General features: G+C 41.5%; 1 long non-coding RNA gene across 1 annotated transcript; it reads left to right on the forward strand.

Annotated features, from left to right (window-relative positions):
• The first annotated feature begins 399 nt into the window (after positions 1–399).
• Positions 400–26,865, forward strand: LOC138297433 (uncharacterized). The gene is made up of 3 exons (XR_011204101.1): positions 400–523; positions 2,725–2,963; positions 26,226–26,865. It is a non-coding gene; the product is annotated as an uncharacterized lncRNA (long non-coding RNA).

The raw sequence follows: 26,865 nt of genomic DNA on the forward strand, positions 1-26,865 counted from the left end.
GTTGGTTTAAGAGACCTTATCTGGCTTTACTGACAAAAACACGGAAATACAATCTCTTTCTTCACATATCCCATAGTAGATGGCTAGCAGGACGTTCGATAGCTTAACCCGCCCATAGGTTTGTGACATTATCTAGTTGTGTTTGAAAAGGATGGGTAGTTAGTCTTCATACCTATGTTATCACTTATTGATGAGTCAGAAGCAGAATCATGTTACCTTGCAATTTTCTTGGTTGCTTTGTTCCCACTAGTGTTAGTTTGTTCTGCATCTTTGTTCCTGCACATATATTTTTCCCTCTTCTTCTGTATGATTATTCCCCACCCCTGCCCTTTATCTCCCCCATCCGTAGTTACTTCATCATTTATACCACTCCATAGGCAAATTACGTGAATGTAAACTTCCGGTTCTGACATCCACTCGTCATTCCCTGCTTCGGTGTCCTGATGCTCACAAGCTTCGAGAGATGGGGGGCCTTCCCGGTGCATCCTGCGGTCTTTATCGGGCTTTTCCGTTGGAGCATCAGGTAAGCTATTGCTAAAGGGGAAAGGCGAATTTGGCGATTCAAACTCTTACTGAGACCTGTACTCATATGGTTATTTTTTATATATGCCTTGCAGAGAAATACTTTTTCGTTATTAGCATAGTGAGTAACTAAGGCCACTGGAATTATGCGGCCGGAGATGGCCAAATTGTACGGCAGGGTTGAGTAAAATATGCAATAACATAAAGCAAATTTTGTGGCATCATGCGCTTCATTTTGTAATAGTATTGCTTCCTTATTTTGCCATTTTGAAAGTTTGTAACACTAAGCATTGTTTGCAACTCAGTAGTACCAGTTTAAAATACAAATATAGCAATACGCAACATAAAGGTGACCAGACCAGTTTCGCAAAGGCCTTCCACTGGGCGGAAACAAGTCACTGCATTTTTCATAATTTTTGAACCGTTTGAGCTAGAAACACATTTTTTTGTTAAAATCTGCAGTTTATTCGGCAGATGATGGATTACGTGACAAATGTGGCAAATCTATAATTATGTGAAAATTGCAGCTGGCACACAATCACAGAATTCTAGTGGCCCTGCGTATGATATAGTTAGGGTCACTCGAATTATGTGGCAGGAGAGCACCAAATTATGAGGTGGGAAGCACCACATTATGTGGCAAGAAAAGGCAAATTATGCAGCATAATGAGGCACATTTGTAGACAGTATTACTTAAATTTATTCTAATTTATATGCGTGGGAATACTGTCTGGGAAAAGACCTCAACTCATTAGTACCAGTTTAACAACCAAAAATGGAAATAAGCAACTAAAAGATTACCTTTGCGCAGAGCCTCCCACTGTACACAAACATGTTGCCACGTTTTTATAAATTTTTGGTCCGTTGAGCTAGAAGCATTTTTATTTGCTGAGATCTGCAGATCATGCAGTAGATGGCGGAATATGTGGTAAATGCAGCAAGTCCATAGTTATGTAAAAAAAGCAGGGGTTACAGAATCGCATAATTCCAGTGTCCCTGACCACAGCTGAAGTACCAGGCTGTCTCCCCTGTGTTTCCGACTTATTCAATATACCCCAAGTTGACATTTCTCCTCAAGAGACAATGGCCCATATTTATACTTTTTTAGTGCCGCATTTGCGTCGTTTTCTGACGCAAAAGCGGCGCAAACTTATAAAATACAATTATATTTTGTACGTTTGCACCGCTTTTGCGTCAAAACATGACGCAAATGCGGAGCTAAAAAAGTATAAATATGGGCCAATGTGTCTATGGGGTGGAAGCAAACACCTCCTTCCTTTCATCCTCAGTGAGAAGGAATCTGGGATTGTCGACGGAGTTTCTCTATCCACGAACTTTGACAGTATTTATTTACTTTTGAAATGAGTCATCTTTGTCTTGCCGTGAAGTCTTTTCCACTTGTGAGAACCAGCAGCAGTGGCTCACGGGGGACAGAAGGGGCGGGGAGGAGGCGTGGGGATAGGGGTGACACCAAAAATTAAATTACATTTAAAAAAAAAAAAGTACCTTTTTCGGCGCGGTCCCACGCCACTCCACTGCTGTTCCTTTCTGGCTGCACAGGATCAGGCTCCCAGACTACCCTGTGGCCAATCCTGACACTTCCCAAAGCAGCATCAGGATTGGCTGGGAGTGCCCTGGCTGGTGCTCCCAGGCAGACTGGGAGCCTGTGCAGGCTCTCTCCAGCCCACGGCCTGCCAAACACACATGCGCTCTGAGGGGGAGTTCTGAGCACTCCCCCTAAGTGCATGTCACCCAGTGTCCCCGCCCCCTTTTAAAACAAAACGATAATAAACATAGTTTATTATCGTTTTGTTTAAAAGGGTTTGCAGCTGCCGCTGCAGGCGGGGGGGGGGGGGCGACGCTCCTCCGCCCATACGGATGAGCCGCCACTGAGAAACCAGAATAGGGGCTAGAAAACTTATAATGGAATGGGTGTCTGTTAAATATTCCATCACCCAACCATCCGACCTATTTACAACTTTGAAACAGTACATGGGAGCAATTGCCCTTTCTTTCAAAATACACATATTTCCCACGATATTTTTGTTTTAAAGTATCTTAATGTGTTTTATTTAAGTGGTGGAAAACACATCTTTTGCTCCATCAAAGGGACATTAATCTTGGGGTGTTTACATTTTTACAATAATATTTCTGTCGGCTCTACAATTGGTACATCAATAAATTTTCTAAATTTATCTCCAGACTTCATGGAAATTATGTTTCTCCAGTACACATAGAGGCTGGGCCCATCAGCATACAACCACCGAGGTCAGGACAGCCTATTACTGGCACTGACAGCCGTCCCTCCTCTGCTCCTACTCGAAGATCCCAGGCACTGGCTGGGGCGAGGCTTCTGGACTTCCATCTCCTGCACCGTGAAGGCAACATGAAGGTTCTCTGCATAGCGCTTCTGATTGCCATCCTGCCTGACAGCGCCCCTGGTAAGGTCCTTCCTAGTGAAGTAAGAGTGGGCCCTAGCAACACAGGCTCATGGGTTATAGTGCCTGTGGACATAGTGAGAGTCTTTGATGGATGTTTAAACATTGAACTTGCAAATCCAAACGCTTTATGGTGGTCACAGCTGACAAATGTCATAAGGTGTAGTGGTTAAAATATGATAGGTTTAACCAATGAGCAGTTCATGGGATGACCATGCATCAACTGGAGACCTTACCATGTTGAAGAGACTACAACCACTGAGAGCTGAGTACAGGTACGTGGAGCATATGTGAACGTGGAGATCTGAGCACCTGATTGCCACACAGTGCTTGGATCTTGGTTTCTTCCATTCTGGAAGCCAATGATGCCGCAGCGAGCCAGAAGATGGAGAACGCAAGGTTGTTTGGCCTTTGGTCGTAGGACATAGTACTAGGAGAGCATGTGGCACTGCCAGGCTCAAAGAGCAATGGAGCTGGCATTGGCAGCCAGCCAGAACCTGAGAATGGTGCTACTGACCCCAGATCCCCTACAGTAAAGTTTGTCCTATCACCCCCGCCCGGGCCTCAGTCCGGGATTTCCGCTGCTGTGGCTGACATTGATGGGAGCACCTGACAATGAAGGTGAGGACAGTTAAAGCAGGTTACAGAAAGAGACCGAAGTTGAAAAGCACAATTTGACAGTTAAGAAAAAGTTTATTTCATTTGCCCAGATGCTTTGAAAAACATCTATCGGATCTTCTAAAATTATTCAGTGTGAGTATTGAACAGAGGAGGTTCAGGATTTCTTGCACTTTCATATCAAAGGACAAGAGCAGTAGACATGGGACAAACTAAGAAGAAAGCAATGATGAGCTCTGAAATTGTGAATATAGTAATGAGCGAATGATAATGAGGCAATTTCACCCCCTTAAATGCAATACCCAACATTATACAATGCATTAATACTGATAACTGCATTACATCAACAAACATTGATGAAACAGCTTAATACAAACGGGTATGCGATACATTTTATTAAAGATTGTAAAATATAAATAGAGCAACATGTCTGTGTGTGTGATTGAATTGTTTCCATCCTCCGAACTCTAAATCAAATGGAGATGAGCATTTCAATACATCTAGAAATAATGTACAGATAAAGAATCACAATAGACGTACATTCACAAAATAATGTGGGAGAAATTATTAGGAAAATAAATGTACTGAAATAACCATAGCCACAGAACTTTAATGTCTATAAAGGGGGTGGGGTCTTATGCTCTTTACGTCTTCTTTTGGCTCCACCTACAATATCTAACTTTAACAGTATTACTACTGTCCTGGCCATGTTCAGCTCTTCTCCTTCTTGTTCTTCTTTTTCCTCGGAGATGGGCAGGGGTGTTGTGATCTTCTTCTACTCCACTTGGACTCATGCTACGCTCCTGACTTTTCTTGATTCTCCTCTTTTGAATAAAATTCCACCTCTTTTACAAAGTTTTATTTTTTTCTTTTATCGTCATCTATAATCTTTCTTCCACATTGTGTTCTTCTACCATCCTCCTCACTTTTTTTTTATTTACTTTTTTCCATCTTAGCACAACCAATCCACTCTTCTTTTACAAGCTTCTTAGTCATACCTCTGGCTTTAACATACCCCCACCCACTCCTACTTCGGGTTTCTCTTCAGACTTGGTCATTTCTTCAGTCTTTCTTTCTGTCTCCATCTCCTGATTCCATTATTCCTTGCACTGATCACCATGTCTTTTCTATTTATTTTCTATCATCACTCCCTCCTTTCCTGCTCATCCCTACAGCCTTAGCTTGATGTTTTCTAATTAATCTTGCACCTTTCGTGTTTGCTTCAAGCATAGTCTTGTTTCCACCATTGGAATTGTTTTCCTCTCTTTCCCTGGCTCTCCCTCACTGCAGCTGTACTCAGTCTTCAGTGGATGACCGACATACTCATTCTTCCTTAGTTCTTCTTGCAAGCCTCCCCAGCCTTCTCCCACCCGTGCCCTTACATCCGCACACTTTGCTCTTCATTGCCACAAAGTGATTTATATTAGGATTCACACCTCTGATGATTTTAAGATCTTGCAAATCTTTTATTATGCCTTCTTCATATGATTCTGGTAGTCAAGCACCATCACTATCACCTCCAGACCCCCTAATTGTAGATTGTCGGTTTAAAAGCTGTTATGTCGGACCCGTTCTTCAAACTACATGTAAGGAACCTTCTTGAGGTGGGGAGGCCCCAACGCCTCTGTGAATGTCCAAACAGGGTGGTTTAAAGAAGTGTATTTTCTGTTTCTTATTGTAGGTTGCCAAGTTTGTTTTGCTTCTCAGATTTGGACTCAATGCATTCCAGACCTGGCCTCACACCACTAGGATTGACATTCCACCAAAGGCCTTTCAGTTGAACCTGTCTGGAGGAGCAAGTAAGCCCTTCAGGATCTCAGATATCTCTGAAGGATATTGTTGGTGAACAGCGAAAGCATGCATTTTGGGATGATTCTGGTCCAAACTTTGAAGATGTTGCAGACGACTGTAAACTTTATTCTCTACACCAAGAAGCCAATGCAATACTTTCAGTACTGGTGTAAAGGTTTTCTTAATTGTTTATAATTTTGGATGCTTGGGTTTGCAGTCTCTGGAGTTTCTGAATTCCTTTCCTATGTGCACCTGTGTATAGCATGTTACAGTATTGTAATCTTTATAGCACCAGACCTCATGTCATTCTGGTGAAGATTTTGGCACTTGGAATGTTCCTTCTCAGAAACATGTAATGGAGGCTAGTGTTTTGGTTACTGGTTTGACCAAATGAATTCCTGGGTCAAACAATTTTCTGAGGTTTTTTACAGCTTTGGCTGGCATCAGTGTGGTTCCAACTTCTACTGTCAGGATCATGGTTTTAGTTTTGGTCAGGCGCAGTTGGCTCACCTTCATCCAATACTGTAGGTCTGCAAACCAAATAGAAATCGTCCTTGTGTTCTCCCAAAATGATGCTGAGATGGATATCAGCTCTATACATTTGGATCTGAAATCATTGTTGCTGGAACAACTGGGCAGTGATCGGATGTGCATATTGAACTGAAAGGCGAGATCAGTGTTTCCCTGTGGGACTTGGCATATGATAAAGGAATTTAGGGAGAAATAAATCCCCCTCCTATGGCCTAAATTCAGCTTTCCCGATCTCTCAAAGGCCTTCCTTGTTTAATTCAAATCTAATGGAACCCAGTTTCGCAAGTATGTAAAACAGACATCCTTTCAGGGAAATTTAAAATGTAGGATGAGTTCTAAAAGTTGATATGGACAATGTGGAATTGCTTGGTTTTCTCCAGTTCACTTTGAAGCCTGAAGGGTATTCAAACTGTAATTCACAGAGGCCCTGATTCACAAAGGTAAACGTACACTTTTATGTAAGCACATAAAAAGACCTATCTTTTTATGTGTGGAGACTCCGCACTTGAAAAAATAGTACTAGTAAATCCGTTTGTAAATAGCAAATAATCATAAACTCACACAAAAGTCCATGCTTAACTTCGTGAATCAGGCCCAAAATGTATCCGGATCAAGTTGTCAGCTCTTGAGTGAACCTAACGGCTATGGCCCTGATTATGAGTGGGGTGGGGGGGGTGGTGATAATTATTTGACTGATGAGTGGATTTTGTGCTTTCTGCAGCAAGATCTCCTAGCTCGGTTTTTACCGGGTCTTTTTCTCTTGTTGAATTTCACCAGATTTGACCAGCTGATACTGAATAGGGGCTTCATAATTCCGACCAGTGCCCAAGCAGTGGTCGATGCAGGGGTCGCTATTTTCTCGTCCACTTGTAATCAGAGCCCTGGCCTAGAGTGTGTTTGTTCTTAATGCCTTGGCCTGGTTTTTAAAATTGTATTATCAAATTGGTTTGCATTCTTTATTTTCAGGACTTTCAATAAAGCGCTATACAAGTTCAATAACTACTTATATAAATACACGATTCTCCCAAAGGAGAATCTACTCAAGTCACCTATGTGCAGTAAAGATGCCGCTGATCACTGGATCCAGATGTGCTAAACAGCAGCCTGTCCTTCACTCAGTGCCATTGCTGGGTTTGCGCCCGTGTTTACAGGCCTGTGCTCAGGAGGCTTACTCACTGCGTAATAGTCCTATTTAATGAACATGGATCCAGCGAGCTTTGCACTCACTTGACCTTGCCAACAGGAAGCGAAGTTCTAGTCAGCTACGGCGATCTGTTTACGTTTTTTGCACCTACTTTTATTTCCCGCTTTCCTCGCTTGCTGGAACTATGATCTGAGGTAAATCGCTTTACTTCCCCTTCATGCCGTTCCTGCAAAAACCGAGAGCATTCAGAACAGTGCTTAATTTGAGCCGGTGGTTGCCGCTACGGGGCACCCGCGCTTATTTTTTAGATCCGGCACTTGTTTTTGTGCCTCAAACATTTACTGCGAGCAAAAGCCGCATATGGTAAAGACGGAGGAAGAGAAAAACGAAAAAGCGTTCAAAAGGAGAAAGCAGAAAGCTGCAAGAGTGAACTTAAGGGGCAGGGAGTGGCTTAAAGAGGCCCGAGATGGCTTCAGGGTTACGCTGCCTCAGTATTCCGTGTTCGTACATTTATCTGCAGTAGCCGCGTGATAAAAAAGGAGGGCTTTGGGCACCTGCACCTTTTTATTTACAAATTAAGCACCCTTTCAGAATGCTTTTAGTAATGCACAAATGAACAATAAGTATAAGCCAAGAGAATGGTGACGTGTTTCTGGTGCGATTCTAACCCGCACAGGCAATGAAGAATGTAGAAGGGCGGAGGAAAGGCGGGGGATGGGCGGGACTGGGCCAACCACAATGGAACATTTGAGTAGAATTGTACTTATCCTTTCAGTGTACACACTCTCAGCAGAGTCCACTTTGACAGTTTCTGTGTGATCGAGGATTTGTGCACTTCTTAAGAGGATCGTAGTCAGCGAGAGAAAGAAACTAAATATATGTCACGCAGTAAACACAACTCGCAGGTTTAATGGAAGGAGGGCGGCCGTAGAGTCGCCCATTACGTAATTAAAACACTCAAAAGAGACGTTTATGTGCCATTAAAATGTGTTTACCTTTTAATTTAGAATTGGGAAGTTTGTTTTGGTGAACAAATTGTAGTTTCTCGGTAAAATAAACGCGAAAGTACAGAGACGGGCACAGTTTTCCACGCCAAAGGGTCTGTCTGCATCATATGTTTTTTGCCCTGTAATCCATCGCCTCGACACAGTGGTGCTGATCCCATGGTATCGATGTATTGATCGTCTCTGTTCACCATGCTCAGCCAGGATGACCACTGACACGTCTGAGGACATTCGCAGGCCCTTCCTGTAATGGAAGTGTTATTCTAGAGTCCACAACAAGTCAGGCTTGGGAATAGATTTTGCCCCAATATACCCTCTGACTGTCAAGTAAAAGATCACGTTCAAAACCATTTCTCCCAAAACTAATGCAAGTTGTGGTCTTTGCCACCACAACATAACTATGAGCTTCATCTAGAGTTTGGCGCACGGGGTATTCTGTCGCAAATGCAACACAGAGCCCTGTCCGCCAGACCTTTGGTCTGCCCGCCTCATTTAGATGTGGGCGGGCCTTAAGTATTCCCCCAAAGGAACACTTATTGGCCCTGTTGACCAAAACCTTCCTCCAATGAAGTAGGGGCCTTCGGAGGAAAGACATTAAACTCCGCCTTATTTAAGGTGGACAGAATAATATATTTTTTTTCCGGTCCATAATCACCAGAAAAACCTGGATGTGAGGGACAGAAAAAATGACGACCCCTCCACACCAGGTGAGAAAACTCCAAGGGGTCATTAGTGTTTTTTTGAATTTTCAAAAACAAACTCCTGCTTTTGAAGCAAAAACAAACAAATCTGTGAACACTCGTCAAAACCAACAGCAGCCATCCACCAAACCTTTTGTGCACTGAGAAGAACCACTATGACAGCTTAACTGCGTTGCAAAGCTCAGGCTGCCAAGGGACTAACTCCTGCGTACCTCCAATTTTGGGAGCACTCTTGGTTACATTTCCCTAATCCAAGAAATATGAGCAAAGCCAAGCCTCTGCAGAGAAGCGTTCTGATACTATTTAAATTTTTGTTTCCATCACACTTTAGAATTACAAAAGAAAATGTGCTTCATTGTTGCTGTTCAAACTGCTGAATGTGGACAATTCATTTACAGATAATTACATTTTGTTGTGTGTCAAAAACAAAATTACATCCTATTGCATTTCCTTTCATGCCACTGTACCCCAGCAGGACTGTCACATAATTCACTTCACTTTTTTTCTTTGACTGTAAAGCGAGAGGAGATTGTAAACACCAATTCCCATGTTACAAAAATAAGCAGCAAATTGTCAGAAGACATAGCCTGACATTTGACCTCTATCTTTGGAGTGCAACAAATGTGAAAAGATAAATACAGAATTTAAAGGCATCTTTATTTATCGCATGGACTTTCACAACCTTCCAAAAATCGGCTTAAGGGACCCATATTTAGGGAAGTACTGCCCTAGAACACTACCATCATTTTGAAATCATCTTAAGCCCGTTGATAGTGGTTCTGAAACAATAATAGCAAACCCCCACTTCAAAGGCACAATCTAGTATAAAACAGGGCCTCTGCCATACCTCATCAGACACTTGCTGGAGAAGAAACCTGAACCAGAAACTACATCCTGCCAAGAAGAACTGCCTGGGTGCTCAAAGGACTCACCTGTCTGCTTTCTACAAAGGACTGCTGCCTTGCTGTTGGCCTGCTGCCTTGCTGAACTCTTGTCTGGCTGTAAAAGTGCATCTCTCAGGGCTTGGATAGAGCTTGCCTCCTGTTCTCTGAAGTCTCAGGACCAAAAAGACTTCTCTTTTTCATTTGGACTCTTCGTGCACCGAAAATTTCGACGCACAGCTTGCTCCGCGGTGAGAAAATCTCCTCACACCGAAGCTGCTTGACGCAACGCCTACGGGGCGACCAGAACTTCGACGCACGGCCTCGCATGGACAATGCCGCCCGACTTCCGGAGGGGAAATCGACGCGACGCCTGCCGTGAGAAAGAAAATTCCAAGCACAGCCTCCCGGAACGACGCGCAGCCGGATCACAAGCCGAAGAATCCACGCACAGACCCTGGGACATCTGGTAATCCTGCGATCCATAGAAGGAGACGGTCCGCATGCCGGAAAACGACGCACGTCTTCCCCGAGTGAAAAATAACGACGCAAGTCCGTGTGGGAAGGGGCGAAACCGACGCACACACCATTTTTCCTCCCGTAGAACGACGCTTGTCTCCCCGAATGAAAAATAACGACGCAAGTCAGTGTGTGAAGGGGCGTAACCGACAAACACACCATTTTTCCACGCATCTCCTCTTCTGCGTCCCTCTGCGGAGATTTTCCACTCCAAACCAGGTACTTTGTGCTTGAAAGAGACTTTGTTTGCTTTTTAAAGACTTAAGACACTTCATGTCACTTTTCAGTGATATCGTTACAAATTCATATTGCATCTTTGATCGTTTTGACCTGAAAGTACCAAGATAAATATTATATATTTTTCTAAACACTGTGTGGTGTATTTTTGTGGTGCTATATTGTGTTATTGTATGATTTATTGCACAAATGCTTTACACATTGCCTTCTAAGTTAAGCCTGACTGCTCGTGCCAAGCTACCAGAGGGTGGACACAGGATAATTTGGATTGTGTGTGATTTACCCTGACTAGAGTGAGGGTTCTTGCTTGGACAGAGGGCAACCTGACTGCCAACCAAAAACCCAATTTCTAACAAGATGTTTGAACATTGTCTTGAAACTCCTTGTCTACATGAATTTCCTTGTTATGAGAAAATTTGTATAGTTAGTCTTCACGCTTTGTCTAGTCTGAACTTGCACCAGCTTGGGGTCTTCAAAAACTTTCCTTCCCTCGTTCTTCTTTGTTTTTCTTTGCTTTTTTTTTCTTCCTTGTTTAATTATCCTGATACGCAAGCCTGGAGAGGAATGCCAAATGTATGAAGGACACGATCTGGTTCTTTGAGACTGCTCTAATCCATTATTTGAGGACTACTTGCCTCCATCTCTCCTTCTCTTTCCCTCGCTTCTATTCACCATCCTGTTTTTCCATCTCCATTCCCTATTATTAATTGCTCCACAAATGTTTTGTGTACATTGAGGTTAATTCATTTGAAGAAAACTCAATAAAGAATTTATAATAAAAGGACACTGTAGTAATACCTTAATCTAATCTTCTTATTTTACACTGTGTAGTGGAATCCAAGGCTGTAGGAAGGCACTTATGGTTCCCCCTGAGCAGTTGAATCTATTCTGGAGATTGGCTTTTGTACAAGGGCACGGGAATATGTGCCTTGGCACTGAGATTATGAGTGGGAGTTTTAGATTTTGTTTGGGCATTGAAGCTCTGCATAGGGGTTGGAGTCAGACTGCAGCTTGGCCTATAATGTGGGTATGTGATTGACTGGCCTATCACAGCAACAGCCTGCTATAAGTGGTTAGACCTAAAGGTGACTTAACTGCTTTGGGAACTTGTTTACTATTTCATTAAACCCACAGGCTATATATATATTTTTTAACTCCTGTAGCTTTACCCGAGTAAAATCTCATGTGACTGTCAAGTGCTGTCACTCTCTACAATGGTATCATGGGGTTAAAGGACATGGAATGTCACTTTTGCTACCCATGTAATTATGCTAAGTGAATGCGCACAATAGAGGCGGGATGATACAAAATGTAGTGAACCTCCCAGATGGTTTACACTCATCACCTCACTTGGGTGGTGTGTTGTCCTAGCATGTTTTCAGTTTAGAACATATGCAGAGCTGGCCAGGAGTTCCTGATTTGCATGGGCACAGCCTGTAAAAATCAGTGGTTGCCCCTTTCAAATTTTATTCCTTCATCAGCTCCCACACTTGTGGTCTATTCTATAGGTCCATAGAGCCAAAGGTAAATATTTGATATCTTCTGTAGGTGTCATATTCAACTGGCTTATGTTGCCTATTGGATTAGACTATGTTACCTAACATAGATGACTTGCATGGTGTGAGTTCTTATATCATCACCACCGACGACATTGAAAAAACACTTTTAACACTGTGAACAAGACAGTAGAAATGCGTCAGTGGTGATGTTTGGTGATTTATTTGACTGCATTTAAAAAAGCATAATAACTCTCCTGGGCTGCAGCGTTACAGTTATTATCAAATGTTTGTCTTGAATATATATATATATATATATACATATATATATATATATATATATATATTTATATATATTATTATTATTTTTTTTAAGAAAGAAAGACGTTCAGCAAGGCACTCCAACAAGGACTTTATATCAATTATTTAGTTCAGAACTCGAAAAAGACTGTGTCAGTCGAAACGCGTTGTTCGTTTGCTCACAGTCGTTAAATAAATAATTGATATAAAGTCCTTGTTGGAGTGCCTTGCCGAACGTCTTTCTTTAAAAAAATATTGATTTGAGGGTACGGCTTGCCCTCGGCAGGAGCACCGGTAATTGCAGCGCGCGCCAAGCAACTGAGACGCTTTGTTGTCATATATATATATTGGTGCCCCCTTTTAAATAGGGCACCTCTGTTGTGGTGGCTATCGCTGTGCTCTTTGCACAGCTCTACATATTTTAGATCTGGCTTGGCAGGGCAGTAGTCTCTACACCTTATGTGATCAATAGAAACATTATTTTAATAAGAACTACAGAATGACTGACTTTGGCTTTGCCCACACGCTCTTCTTCTTCCCTAATGAATTTGATTGGACAAAAGTTGCGTGCGTCTGTTGAAAAGGAATGCTCGTATTGCACAGATTCTGCTGAGTACGAATGGTGTGAATTGGTTGTGGTGACAAGAAAATGATGTGGTGACCTTAATGGTTCTTTGGCAAAAGTTATATGAGATTCCGTAGGTCTGAGAGTTTTATTATGAAGATTAAGACAAAGGCAGTAGGCTTGAATTATTTATTGTGAAGAGCCCAGGTTAAATCCAGTAGGCTATTATAGGTAGATTGTTACTACACTGTACTAGCACCTGTAGACAAGTATTTTCGAATGCAGACCACTGGCCAAATACAGTAGTATATGATGTTACCTACTAACCAGTAGAGCAGGCATGGGGCTCATGTTGTGGACTCTGATCAATAGTATAGAAGGAGGTTTTACATTTAACTACTTGCAAAACACCATGGAAAGTGGCTTTACACTGTGAACTCTCAAAAACTATAGGATGGGAATTTACATTGCGAATCCTTGTTTAATTCTATAGGGAAGGTCTTTACATTGTGAATCCTTTTTGAATTCTATAGGGAAGGTCTTTACATTGTGAATCCTATGACAAATGGAATATTAAGGGGTCTTACATTGTGAACACTCTGTCAAATGCAGAGTCAAGGGGTTTATGATGTGAACATCATGACACAACACAGAAAAGGGCTTCACATTTTGAACTATGGGACAATGTGAACTTTTTGACAAATGCCATAGGTGATCCCTAGGGAGCCTAAGATGGGTGGGGCTCTAGGGGCTAAGGGAATAGGTGACGGGAGGGTGAGCACTTTAGGGGTGAAAAGTAAGGTAGTCAGTCAAATCAGAGAAATAATACAATTACTGAAGAAGCAATAAGCAGTCAAGGCAGCAGGATAATAATAGGTGATCTAGTTGAACAAGCAGAGCAAGCCCAGCAGGGTAGCAATGGAGGCAGGTTTATGGATTCAATTCCCTTAGATTTAGCCCTATATGTATAAGAGTTGTCACCGGCAAGGCTAATGGTATTAACAATCAAACCGAATTTAGAGCTATCCTGGCACAACTAAAATCTTCCAAGGCCCAGATAATTTGTCTTCAAGAGACCCACTTGAAATCCCAGGCCAGACCTCCCCAAGTCCCCAGTTTCATCTCACACGCATTTTATGCATCGGCTAATGCAGCAGTCAGGGGGGTAGCTATTCTTGTTGCTCGTATCTTTTCTGAAGAGGTAGTACAGGTGGTAAGAGACGCAAAGGCTCGATGGATACTGGTGAGCCATGCAGTGGGCAATACACTCTTGCATCTTATTCATTTTTAATGCCCCATTGAACACAATGTCTCTTCTTTAAGAGACATTTATGACATTTTACTCCCCCCTAAGGGCCTACTGATTATCAGGGGCGATTTTAATAATGTACTAGATGTTCATTTAGACTGCTCTTGGAAGAATGAGCTGCATAATAAGCCCAAAGCTGTCCATTTTTTAGCACAATTATGTCAGGACTTTGCATTAATTCATCCTAGGCGAATGGATCTCCCTAACAGGCGAGAGCACACTTGTTACTCTAAAAGTTTCAATTTGGAGTCACAAATTGACTATTTTTTAGTATCTCATAAATGTAATTGAAAGATATCAGGTATTTGGGTAAATCCTTTTTCAGACCATCAGGCCCCGTTTGTTTGAGGTGACAGTATATACCTCTAGGATAGAATGCCCACAACGGCAGCTTGATAAATGCTTTTAACAGATGAGGGCTGGGTATCACATATGCGCTCCTATATAGAGGACTTTTTTTAGTAGGAATTTAGGTGCAGTTTCGATTTTTGAAGTTTGGGGTGCTTGTAAAGCTTGCATCAGAGGTGAAGCAATTTCATTCAAGGCTCAAGTCAACAAAATGAGGCGCAAAGCGGAGACGGCCCTACAGGCCAAAATAGGTCAGGCTGTTATTGTACATCTTACATATAATTCCGCTGCATCTAAAGCTAAGAATTTTTAAGCTAGTCAGCACCTAAAAGATCATTACATCTCCAAAGAAATCACTGATCTTGATCTCATATTATGAAGAACCGTGAATGCAGGGTGATTCTAAGCATGGTCAACTAAACTCAAACTAAACTGAGAGGCACTTAAGTCTATTTTCGATGGAACTAAGAATTTCACTGTTACACAAACCAAACTAATCGGAAAGGTTTTCCTCAAGCAGTATGCTAACCTTTGTACTCCAGTGGGCTTGACCCTTGGGGAGGAAACAGAGGATTTCCTTCACCCAGTCGAACTCCTGGTATTAAGTCAGGACTGTCAAGCCTCAATTACCACTCCTATTTCATTAATGAAAGTAAGGGCAGCCATTCAGTCCTTACGTAAGGACAACGCATGTGGGAAGGATGGCCTGCCAGGAGAAATGCACAAGACATTTATGGAACACTTGGCAACTTTTTTGCTGGTCTTAGCCAACAAAATATTGGAAGGATGCGAAGTCTCTTACTCTTTTACTGAAGCAGTAATTGCCAACTTCCTTAAAAATGACAAACTAACAGAACAGCCAGGCTATTATCATCCAATCAGTTTATTAAACACTGATAATAAATTACTTATGAAAACTCTACATTAGCCCCTGTAGCTCAAACTATAGTTCACAGTGGCCAAACAGGTTTTATAACCACAAGATCAATGTAATCTAACACCAGCTTTTTTAGGTCAGGCATTGGACTACTACTCACACTATAAAGTTAAGGCCACAACTATTAAAAATCTCAATACAGAGGGAACACCTAAAATAAATATTACATAATTATAATCTCAAAAAGAGAATTGTATCACATAGTCATTGCACTATTTCTTCCTCCATTAGTCCACAAAAATCCATGTAAGAGGAGGGAGCCAAACAGTTTCCAATGACAATATCTCTAGCACATGCTTCAGGAGTCCACAATTCAGTTACCCTTATTTCTCCTGATACCCAAATTACCCAAACACACTCATTGTAAGGTGCCACATATGCTTGATCTTCAAGCAACTCAGGGAGCAAATACAATTTCCCTTGTTTCATCCCCAGATGTATATAAGGGAATGTAAAGAACTCGGATCAATCATAGAAACTGGGTTTTTTGAAAAATGGGAAAAGGTGCTGATTTCTAGATTTAGGGCCAAATGTACTAAAATGCAATTTTGCATTTCCTAAATAACAACTTCATAGAAATTTCTATTTAGTAAATGCAAAATGCTGTGTACAAAGATATTGATTCTTACAAAGTAGGAATCGCTATTAGGAAATCGCAAATAAGAAATCCCATGCCATTTGAGACAATGGGCCGGTTTTGCATTTCCCAAATAGCGATTTCCTATTTGGGACATGCAAAACCAAGGATGGCTATGGGCAAAAGTCCCATCTTGGTGCATCCCAAAAATAGTTGGGCACACGTAGAGCACACATGTGCCAAAATGGGCATGTGTGTGCTCTATTCCAGTTAAAAAATGCATTTTGGGGTGCTTTTTTTAATTGCACATGGTTTCCATCGACTTGAAGTCGATTGTTATTGCATTTCCTAAATTCTCAATTTTGCAAATGCTTTGTACACTCCTAATATGAAAACGCAAATAGTTAATCCCTATTTGCAATTTCCTATTCAGGGGATAGCAAATCGCTATTTCTGCGAGGTAGAAATCGCAATTTGAGATTTATTAAAGGGCTTTGTCCATTAGAAAAGCCCATTTTGCATTTCTTGATGTCCCAAAATGGTAATTTGGACCATTAAAAAATGCAAAATGGCTTTCTACATCTGGCCCTAAGTGACTTCATGCTGGCAGGAGACATGAAAACCTGGGAACTGCTGACTACTGACAAGCATCACAATCAGGTTGAGATGTAAACATCCTCAGAACAAGTTAGTGGAGCTTACTTTGTAAGCAACATTGGGAGGGGGTAGAGAATTGGTATTGTCTGCGTTACTGAAAACTGCGAGACAGAATGGTACCTGCAGCATTGTCCAAAGTGAGATTTTGATTGGCTGTGAGACTAATCCATGCTCCCGGGGCTGCTAACTTTTAATGGCTAATAAAGCTGTTCGAGATGCTACTTTTAAAAGAGCCATTTTCAGAAAATGTACTCTGCCAGCTCAGCAGACTATTTTAGATGTGGCCAGGAGCAAAGGAGGTTGGCTGCATATATCCTTCACCTGCAAGATTCTAAATGACTTCTGGCAGTGAATATTTGTAGCAATTTGTAAGCAAAGGTAGACCCAGATAATGCTGGGACCCTTAGAGACACTATTTGGTATGTTGCCTCCATCGAGGTAATCCTCTGTGAATCAGGCAATTTGTATGCATTGCCTCTCAGGTCGCAAGCTCATTGATTTTGCAAATGTGGAAATCCCGCGAAGCTCCTAATTTTGAATCATGGCTGAATAAGTTGCAGTGGGGCAAAATGTGGGAGAAGCTGTATGCAAAAAGAGTTGTGGCCCTTAGAAACTAATGGGGAATTTGGGGCAATGAGGTATAAAAAATGAGACTTTATCTATGAAAGATGTGATTATGTAAGGTTTTATGTATGTATATTTATGGCAAAATGTATTATTTGTTTTCGACTACCAGATTATTAGAATACATATTAAAAAAATGCAATAGGAAGGGGTTTAGTACAGAAGTCCATTTTTAGGTCTGCAGATGCAAAAACAACAAGTTGATGGATGGAATGGTTTAATTAATCTCAGCCCCTGGAATTTGCTCAGTCGCTTCCCAATCCATCGTTTTTCACCCACCATGGCACCTCAGTTTGGAGCCAGCCACATGCAAATCAGTCTTGACCCTACTCCTCGTGGGAGCAGTCCAGCCCAAACTTTGTATACCTTTTTAGGGTCGTGCATGTTAAATGCTTGTTGTGTCAAAGGGAGACTTTGTTTTCACGTCAATGTATTCCTTGGTTCTGCCTAAAATCTTTGATGGCTCTCTCTAGTCAGCAACTATGTCATGCTTATGTTCATGTTACCTCCAGTTAAACAGGTTGCATGGAATCTAAACAAACCTGTTAAATCTGTAGAGACTTTAAAATACACAGGGCCTTATAATGACCTTGACTGAGGTGTTTACTCCATCACAAATGTGATAGATATCTCGTCCGCCGTATTACAATCGCCACTGAATATAATGGGATTGTAATACGGCGGACAGTATAGCCGCCACATTTGTGATGGAGGAAACCCCTCCGTCAAGGTCGTAATAAGCCCAAATGGTTTTCACAGGATTTGATTCTTAAATTACACTAGGGATTTCATTTACATCAACCTCTGTGTGCCAACCTGTTCTTATGAGTAATAATAATTTTCTTCTGCGCATATACACATACAAACAGCAGCTAGTCATTGCATTCACATTCTAACAATTAACTTGTCTTTAAATGCAGTTTTCTCAAAGAAAACAGGGTTCTTCTAATGGGTTTCATGTCCATAGAATTTATAGTTGTTGAGTCACTACTATTGAGTTATGTTTACTCACTTTATGTTTTTTTGACTTTATGTCCCAAACAATGATTCAACTCTCTGATTTGCTGTCAGTTTTTAAAACGTAGTCTCACACTTTTCAAACAAAATTGTACCTTTTGACTTTGTATATGGTGCTGAGAGTCTTCCATTGATCAGATCTGTGGTTCTTTAAATGTGTTTTCAAGCAACACCAAAACAAGTCTTGGGGTCTCTTAAAAACCCTTTATTGTAGTCTCCTGTTGATTGCTAGCCTTGGGCCTTCCAGTGCTTATCTTGCTTCTCTGCTGTCCTATTCTTGTCTGGCATCAGAAAATGCTTGATCTCTCCACAAGAAGATTTAGGGGCATATTTATACTCTGTTTGCACCAAATTAGCGTAATTTTTCTTTAGTCTAATTCAGTGCAAAACTAACTCCATATTTATACTTCGGTGCTAGACCCGTCTAGGACCAAATGTATGGAGTTAAAGTAATTTTTTGGAAGTGGAGACGTACCTTGCCTTAATGAGATGCAAGGTAGGCGTTCCCATGCAAAAAATGACTCTATGGCCTTAACGCCATATTTAGGGGCATATTTATACTATGCGGCATGTTTATACTCTGTTTGCACCGAACTAGCGTCATTTGTTTTTATTCTAATTCGGTGCAAAACTAACTCCATATTTATACTTTGGTGCAAGACCCGTCTAGCACCAAGGCCCTGATTTCTACTTTTTTTTGTGCCGCATTAACGTCATTTTTTGACAAAAAAGTGGCACAAACGTACAAAATATTGGCCCTTATTTATACTTTTTGCTGCAAAACTGCACAAACTCAGTTTTGCACCAAAAAGTTTAGCACCGGCTTGCACCGTTTCTGTGCACCAGCCGGGCACCATATTTATGGAATGGTGCAAGCCGGTGCAAAGGGTAGGCTAGAGTAAAAAAAAAGACTTTAGTCGGGTGGGGCTGGCAGTATAGAAGAAGAGGGTTTAGCACCAAAAAATTACTTTAGGCGGTTAGAATAAAAATTAATGACTCTAACCAGATTAGCATCATTTTATGGTGCTAAACCTACCATGCCACATGACTCCTGCCTTAGAAAAGACGGAGTCATGCCCACCACCGCAATGGCCAGCACAGAGGACAAGGGTCCCCTGGGCATGGCCATTGCACCCTGTGCCATGTAAGGGGCTTATTTCAGGGCCCCCTATGGCACTTTCAAAAATAAAATAAAATACTTACCTGTACTTACCTGGGATGGGGTCCCCCATCCTCCGCAGTCCCTCTGGTGTGGATGCGGGTGCCCCTGGGACCTGGGGAGGGCACCTGTGGGCTTATTCCATGGTGTTTCACCATAGAAATAGGCCCACAGGTCTCCTAGAGCTTGCCCTGACCCAGGCTTTAAAAAATGGGGCAAAGCATGCTTTGCCCCATTTTTCGACCCCTCCTCCCTCCCTTGCACCATTTTTGCATGGGACTATAAATATGGTGTTAAGGCCATAGAGTCATTTTTTGCACGTGAATGCCTACCTTGAATCTCATTAAGGCAAGGTAGGTTTCCACTTCCAAAAAATGACTTTAACTCCATAAATTTGGCGCTAGACGGGTTAGCACCAAAGTATAAATATGGAGTTAGTTTTGCACCAAATTAGAATAATAAAAAAAGATACTAATTCAGTGCAAACAGAGTATAAATATGCCCCTTAGCGTCACAAAATGACACTAATCTGGTTAGAGTAATTTATTTTGACTCTAACCTGCCTAACATCATTTTGTTTACACTAGCCTACCCTTTGCACCGGCTTGCACCATTCCATAAATATGGTGCCCAGCTGGTGCTAAAAAATGGTGCAAGTCGGTGCAAAACCTTTTGGTGCAAAACTGAGTTAGTGCAGTTTTGCACCAAAAAGTATAAATAAGGCCCTTAATGTTCATTTCAATCTATATTTTCAGTCTTCCTAAAATGTCTTGTGGGTCTCTGTAGGAAAAGACCACTCGGCCATGTTTATTTATTTCCATGTTAAAGCCAACAAGCTTGATTTATTGATTAATAAATATGGTGATGATAGCAGCGGCCCTCTTATTAGATTTTTTAAAGGATTTTACAAAGCCTTTAGACTTAACCTTTTAGTTAGTGAAAAGTCACTTGTTTTTGCAATAGGGCCATATAGAGCATTGCTGATTTTAGGATTAAAGCCTACTGGTGTGCAGAGTACCGCCTGGCTACTCACAGGTAATGGGAGCAGGCTACATTTACAGGGTAAGTTGCCCCCTCCTGATACATCTTTAGGGTATGTGATTTCCACCCTATGTAATCTGCAAGGAGGGATCCCAATTTGTAATTTCACCTAAAATGTTATGAATATTTGTCAGTTTGAGTATAATATTTAGCTCTATGTGCATTAATGTACTTTTTCTTTTTAAGGAAAAGGCATTGATTGATTTATTGTGTGTTATGTGCTGCTCAGTTCTGAATTTCTACCCCACAACTCTTCCCTGGGTCAGCCTTGGACAGCTCTACCTCAGTCTTGTCAGGCAGGGCTTATAAGCACTCTCTCAAGCCCATGGCTCGGGACGCAGTTTTGCCTACTGTTTAGAGGGCACCGACGTCCTTGCCCAGAATACCTTTGGCCTGAGGAGGTGGGGCCTGCCTGATTAGTGCTGTGCAGGGCCTTATAAGCACTACCTAAAGCCTGCAGTGCGGGGCACACTTTTGCAGACTGTTTGGAGCGCACAGACTTTCTTGTCCAGAATACGTTTGACCTGAAGTGGTGGAACTTGCCTGGTTTGTTGCTTGCGGGGGCTTATAAGCACCCTACAAAGCCTGCGGCATGCCCAGGTAAAGACCAGGCCTGTTTTCAGCCGTCATCGACTGGAAGAAACTGGGCTGGGGCACCACTCTTGATCCTTGGTCTCTGCTCAGACAAGTGTACTCTTTCCACCCTATCAGTTTTTAACTGTAAGGTTCCTTTTCATATTCTGTTATAAATGGGAAACTGTAAGATTGCTGTCACCCAGTACTCGCTGCCAAAACATTCTTAATTTGATGGATTTTTGCCTCGGGCAGTAGGGGTCTTTCTAAAAAAATAGAGCTTACCGGAAAGCATCTTTCCCTCTCAGGTGACCCCCTTGGACCGTGGCCTGGGATATTGCCCTAAAAGACATTCTTTACTGAGGTGCTAATTGTTGATGAAGAAACTGCCAAATCCTTTGCCAAAATCCTTTGCCCTGTGAATAGTCGTTGTCCTCTATTCCCAATCCTCCGGAGACACTGCCATCTCCAGGGGTGGGACCAGCAGTGAAACGTAGGAAAGGGCTACAAAAAGTGAAAGAGAGTGAGGGCCAAAGCAACAATTTAAAATGGGCAAGGGATTCTTTTGGGGTGTCCACAAATGCGGCAACAGACTTGGTTGAAATGCTGTATGCAAAGTTTAGTGCCGTTTTGGATAGCAAATGTAATCTCTTTCTTGAACGCTTAAAGGCAATAGAGCTCCAGCTGGCTAACACAAGTATGGTTACCAGTGCACCTGTCCCAGATTCAGTTCTGGTTTCTGCAGATGGTGGTACTAACATTAGGCCAAAAGTCCTGCCCAATACATCTGTGAGACCACATGAGGAGCAATTAGTGGGCAGTAACAACTTGTATGAGAGTATAAGAAACATTATGAGGAGCACACACTATACGAATAGTTCATTATCTAAATAAATGGATTCAAAAGACCTATGGTCAATTCAAAAAAGCAAACGTCTGTTTAAATGTAAGGAAATAAACAAATCATACAACTAGCATGTGGCAAATATTCAAGAAAAAGAAAAGGAACTTTAGTATACAAATATCAATTATAATACAAATTATCTCCCATTGTGAACCCATATAGAACGTAAGCTGCACATTTAGCTCCTGAACCACAAATTCAAATTTTGAAGAATCAAAAGCAGAAGTTAAGTCCAAAAAGAAAAGGAGAGTTCATCCAAGAGCATTCATGCTTGTAAGTGTAGAATTCACTCCAATAGGCAATTGCGTCCAAGATAAGTTCATCCAAAAACATTCATGCTTGTAGCAGTAAAATTCAGCCGACACGTGTTTCGTCCTAATGTGGACTTCCTCAAGGCTATTTAATGATGAATTAAATCCAACCAATATCGCAGAAGTCAATTAATAGACTTAGCTATATAACAACTGTTGTCCATGTCCATGTCCACAGTAATTCACTCATGACGAAGAGTTAGTTCTTCCAATAGTCCTCCAGTCTCCCAAGTGAGACCCCTTTTAATAAGATCAAAAATCTAACGGAGAAACTGACGGCACGCCTGATAACTGCCAAACAGCTTATGTTTGCCGTATGAGAACCTGGCACAGGATACCAGCGGGGGGAGGTAAGCGGAGAGGTGGGCTCTATCCGGAGAGTTGTTAATGGGGCAAATGGTGACCCACAATTTTGAGAGGTGGGGTTGCCCACTGTGCACCTACCACCATCTTCATAGGCGTATGTAGTAGTTCTAGCAAATGTCCTAGTATTAGCACCCAAGTCTGTGGAAACAACTAATTATCTTAAAAAATAAGGTTACTCATTGGTTATATGGCAATATCATATTTATTTCTTGTTCTTATGATAATGTTTTAATGGTATGCAGAGTTAGATCGGTGAACTCGGTAAATTGGTAAAAAAATGTTTTGGGGGAGATTGTATTATTGTCAATTTCAGAAGAGCTGACATAGTTGAAGGCTTGCTACAGCAAGCAGACTTGGGTCTTGTTAGGTCAGGAAGAGTATAGCTTTTGGCTTGTCTCTTTTTTATAGTCATGTGAAAGCATCACAGGGAGCACGGGTCACCGTACAACAAGGTTCCCCCATTTTGGCATCCACTGATTGTGTTTTGTCAGCTAATCGTTTTGTGGCCCTTTCTAATTTAGGGGAAATGGATTGACAAGTGGAGGTAGTGTCTAGTATCTACCCTCTTTCTTTGAACCCCGAAGCAGATTGAATCCTCCACGAGAGGCTGCATATCCCCTGCTATTAATAAGGGGCGGGAGTGCAGGAGAGTATGGGGACAATCAGTGTGTGTATGCTCACCCCCTCCAACCCTAGTGCCAATGGTATTAAGATCCTAAGCTAAAATATGGCCGGAGTCAAGGCTAAATTGGGGCTTAAGAAGTGGGATTATTATATCAACCTGTTTGACATAGTTTTGTTACAAGAAACATGGGCTGAGGGAGAGGTCTCATGTGGCGGGTTTGTGAGCCATACACTGGATGCTCTTCCCTCAGTCTTAGGTCTGGGAAGGGGGGTTTATTGTCATGGTTTAAGGTGACGCTGGATAGTCCAATATATACAGGCCGTAAAATATGCCAGGCTTTCTGTTTTGTGTGGGCATATAATCTGTTTTTTTTAATAACTAACTTTTATAATGATTATTTTCCTGTCAGTAGTAGTGGTAACTATAAATCCCTTTTTACTTGTATTAATGATTTGGAAAAAAGGTCTTTATTTAAGGGCAAAGGATTGAATTTGCTGCTAGCAGGTGATTTAAATGCTAAACTATGAGACATCTCCATTTTAATGGTATCCAATCATTTAGACGGTATTCATTAGACAGACACGGTACCGCAATTCAAGTGGATCAGCCTTAATACCTTTATTATTAAGTCATGGTCTTTGTAATGCTTTAGAAATTCTGGGGTCTGCAGATTATAAAGTAGCAACATTCACAGGCTGGGCTTGCTGTACCATCATCAGTTATATTTTTTGGCACAGAGGGATTTCTCCAGCCTCATATCTGATGGGGCCGAACTACCTAGCATATTTAGTGACCATAACTCTCTTACTGTTTCTTTGATAACTTCTATGGGTAGAAGTTGGGAAGCAATGGGAGGTAATACTTATTCTTCTATTAAAGAAAATATAAGTAGGTTGGTCTGAAAGAATGCTAAATACCTAAATTATTCCATGCACTAGTGGTCAGATGCCAGAGTTTAATTTACTGTTGCCTGTCATGGGTGATTGTACCTGAGCGAGTCGTTGACTCCTTTGAAAAACTGGGTGTCCTTACAAAGTCTCAGTTTCTGAAATATGCAAGGTGCCCAGAGTCTAATGGAGCCTGTTGGTCTGATAGAACTTGCAGACTGGTGAATAGAAAGCTTTGCCGTGCCTTGAGGAAAAATCCCAGAGGAATAGAGGTGAAGTAGTGTCCTGTAGAATGGAGCATAAAATGGCTTTGAGAAAACGGAAAGATGATGTGAAGAGGGACTCATGGGAGAAGCCGGTCCAATCTTCTCTGGTTTTGGAACATTGTAAATTTGAACCCATTCCCTATTTTCCCTAAGAAATCTTTGTGTTCTAGTATCACTTCCTGAGAATGGGTAGCTCATTTTAGAAGAATATAGTGCCCAGTGACTGTGTGGCCCCTGAGCCCCTACAATTTCCAATTAATATTCATTTTTGTTAAAAGATGTAATAGCAGGGATAAAAGCAACGTGGTTCCAGTGGACCTATATAAGGGAAATTTAGATTTATGGGCACCTCTTTTAACTAACTGTATTAACTCAGCATGTGAGACAGGCTTGCCTAAGTGCAGGAAGGCAGCAACAATAGTCCAGGTTTTTAAAAAGGGGAGTTGCCAAGATCTGAAATACTACTTCCGAATTTGTTTACTAGATTCATCACTAAAATGTTTTAGTTGAGTCATTGTTGATAGCTTATTAGAACGGACCACAGAGCATCATCATCTTGTCCAAGATAGAGTATGATTTTCATTCTGGGCTTGGCACTTTAGAGCAATGCTTTAACTTACATCTTTTAATAAGTACATTTAAAAGGGCTGAGTGCAGTTCCCTCCATCTTGCCTTCATGGATTTGTCTTGTGCATTTGACAGCGTGAGAAGGTCGAAGCTTGGGGACCTTTTGATATCTACTGAGCTTGTTGGGGGATTTATCTTGTGGGCTATCCACTTTGATCCATTTCGATCTCTCTGACTCCATCAGATTTGGAGACATGAGAGAATACACGGATACTTTTAAGCCAAATCGTGGAGTGGGGGGCAGGGCTGTGTGCTAGCCCTAATTGTAATTTTTTTTATATTAATGACCTTGAGACCACCCTTTTAAACACAGAGAGTGATTTGCCAGCAGTTAAAAACAGTAAAAAAGGAAACAATAGTTCCTGAAGGGGAAAGTATGAACCTCAACATCCACAGTAAACTAGTGAATAACCATCAGGAGATTGGGTTTACTAGAAGAAATACATTTGTATTTAGTTGTTTAACGTATAGAATCTTAGAAAGAAGAACTCATCAAGCTCTAGAGTTTTGCACATTTGAAATATAAGTGGTGTTCCCCAAACAGCATGACGGCGCAGTGATATTGAGATAAGTGAGTAAAAAAAGTGAACTAATGCTATACAATATTTACATAAATCGTGACTATGGAGGATGCACAGCTGTTCAATATATACTCTAGTATAGAGTTGCAGGCTCCTAAATCACATAAACACAGTCCAGTAATATTGTGTAAACGTTTCACCCCTCTAAATGTACTTGTACAGGGTCATCATCAGGAGAAAGAATGGGAAGCACCCATTAGGTACTACTTGTGTAGTGAAATACCGAACAGTACATTCCTGGATGGAGCTGCCGATCATTGGTCAATTGGCTGATTTGTGAAATCCAATGACTGTGATCCCTTTCGAAAAGTAGCGGACTCAGTGGAGTCCGAAAAGGTCCAGAAACCATAGAACGGGGGCATGTAATGCAACTTTTGGATGGCACGAAAGAATCGCAAACCACCATGGTTTTGAGGTGTGCCTGAAGAGGCTGTGTTTCAGAACAGTGTCTCTAGGAATGACCACCCCAGTGCTTGTTTCAGATTGTAGACCTATATTTTGTATATGATTGTAATAGTTCAAAGCTTATCATCTAGTGTGGCGGCAATGAACAGTGAATGTAAAAGACATCATGCATAAAAATATACATTAAGTGGCTTATTATAAAGCACACTATGTTAACAGTTGTGTCATGAGCATTCATTTGTCATGTTTGTTTTTTTTGCACAGGGCTAGGACGAAAATTTCCCCAGGACACAACACACTGTCAAATAATACTCAAAGGCCGATGCACTCAGGAACTCTGCAAATATGGGGAAATGCGCATTTCAACGTGCAATGAGCATAAATGGAACTGTTGCCTTGAAATACCACCTATGGGCAGAAGAAAATGAAATCAATTGAAGAAGACGAAGTAGACCAGTGGATCAACTGCTGGCATCAGGGGAGACCCTTCCACATGGTCACCCAGTAAAGAAATGCCAGTGATGAAGTTCCACAACGCTTAGAACATATATTTAATCTTAAAATATCTTATGGAAGAACCTGCTTCCCTACTCTACGGTAGGGTCTACACTCACACATGCTCTTGCTCTTTGGTCATATACACTTGCAAATTCTTTATTTATATAAATACAGCACAAACCCCAGCCTCCTGTGCCTTTTGTTGTAGAAGATGGCATATGACATTAAGACGTTTGATGGACTGATGTCTAGGTAGCTGGATCCCAAAGGATGAAAGGGCTGACATTTTGATTTCTCATTTATCCTGATGCTGCTGTAGGTTGCTTTATGAGCAATGACAGTAAGACATGCAGACTGAACAATGCATATAATAAAGTTCTTGCCAATAAAAAGAAGCTGCCCAATG

Source organism: Pleurodeles waltl, chromosome 5 (assembly GCF_031143425.1).
Source record: "Pleurodeles waltl isolate 20211129_DDA chromosome 5, aPleWal1.hap1.20221129, whole genome shotgun sequence".
In the NCBI taxonomy this organism is placed as follows: domain Eukaryota; kingdom Metazoa; phylum Chordata; class Amphibia; order Caudata; family Salamandridae; genus Pleurodeles; species Pleurodeles waltl.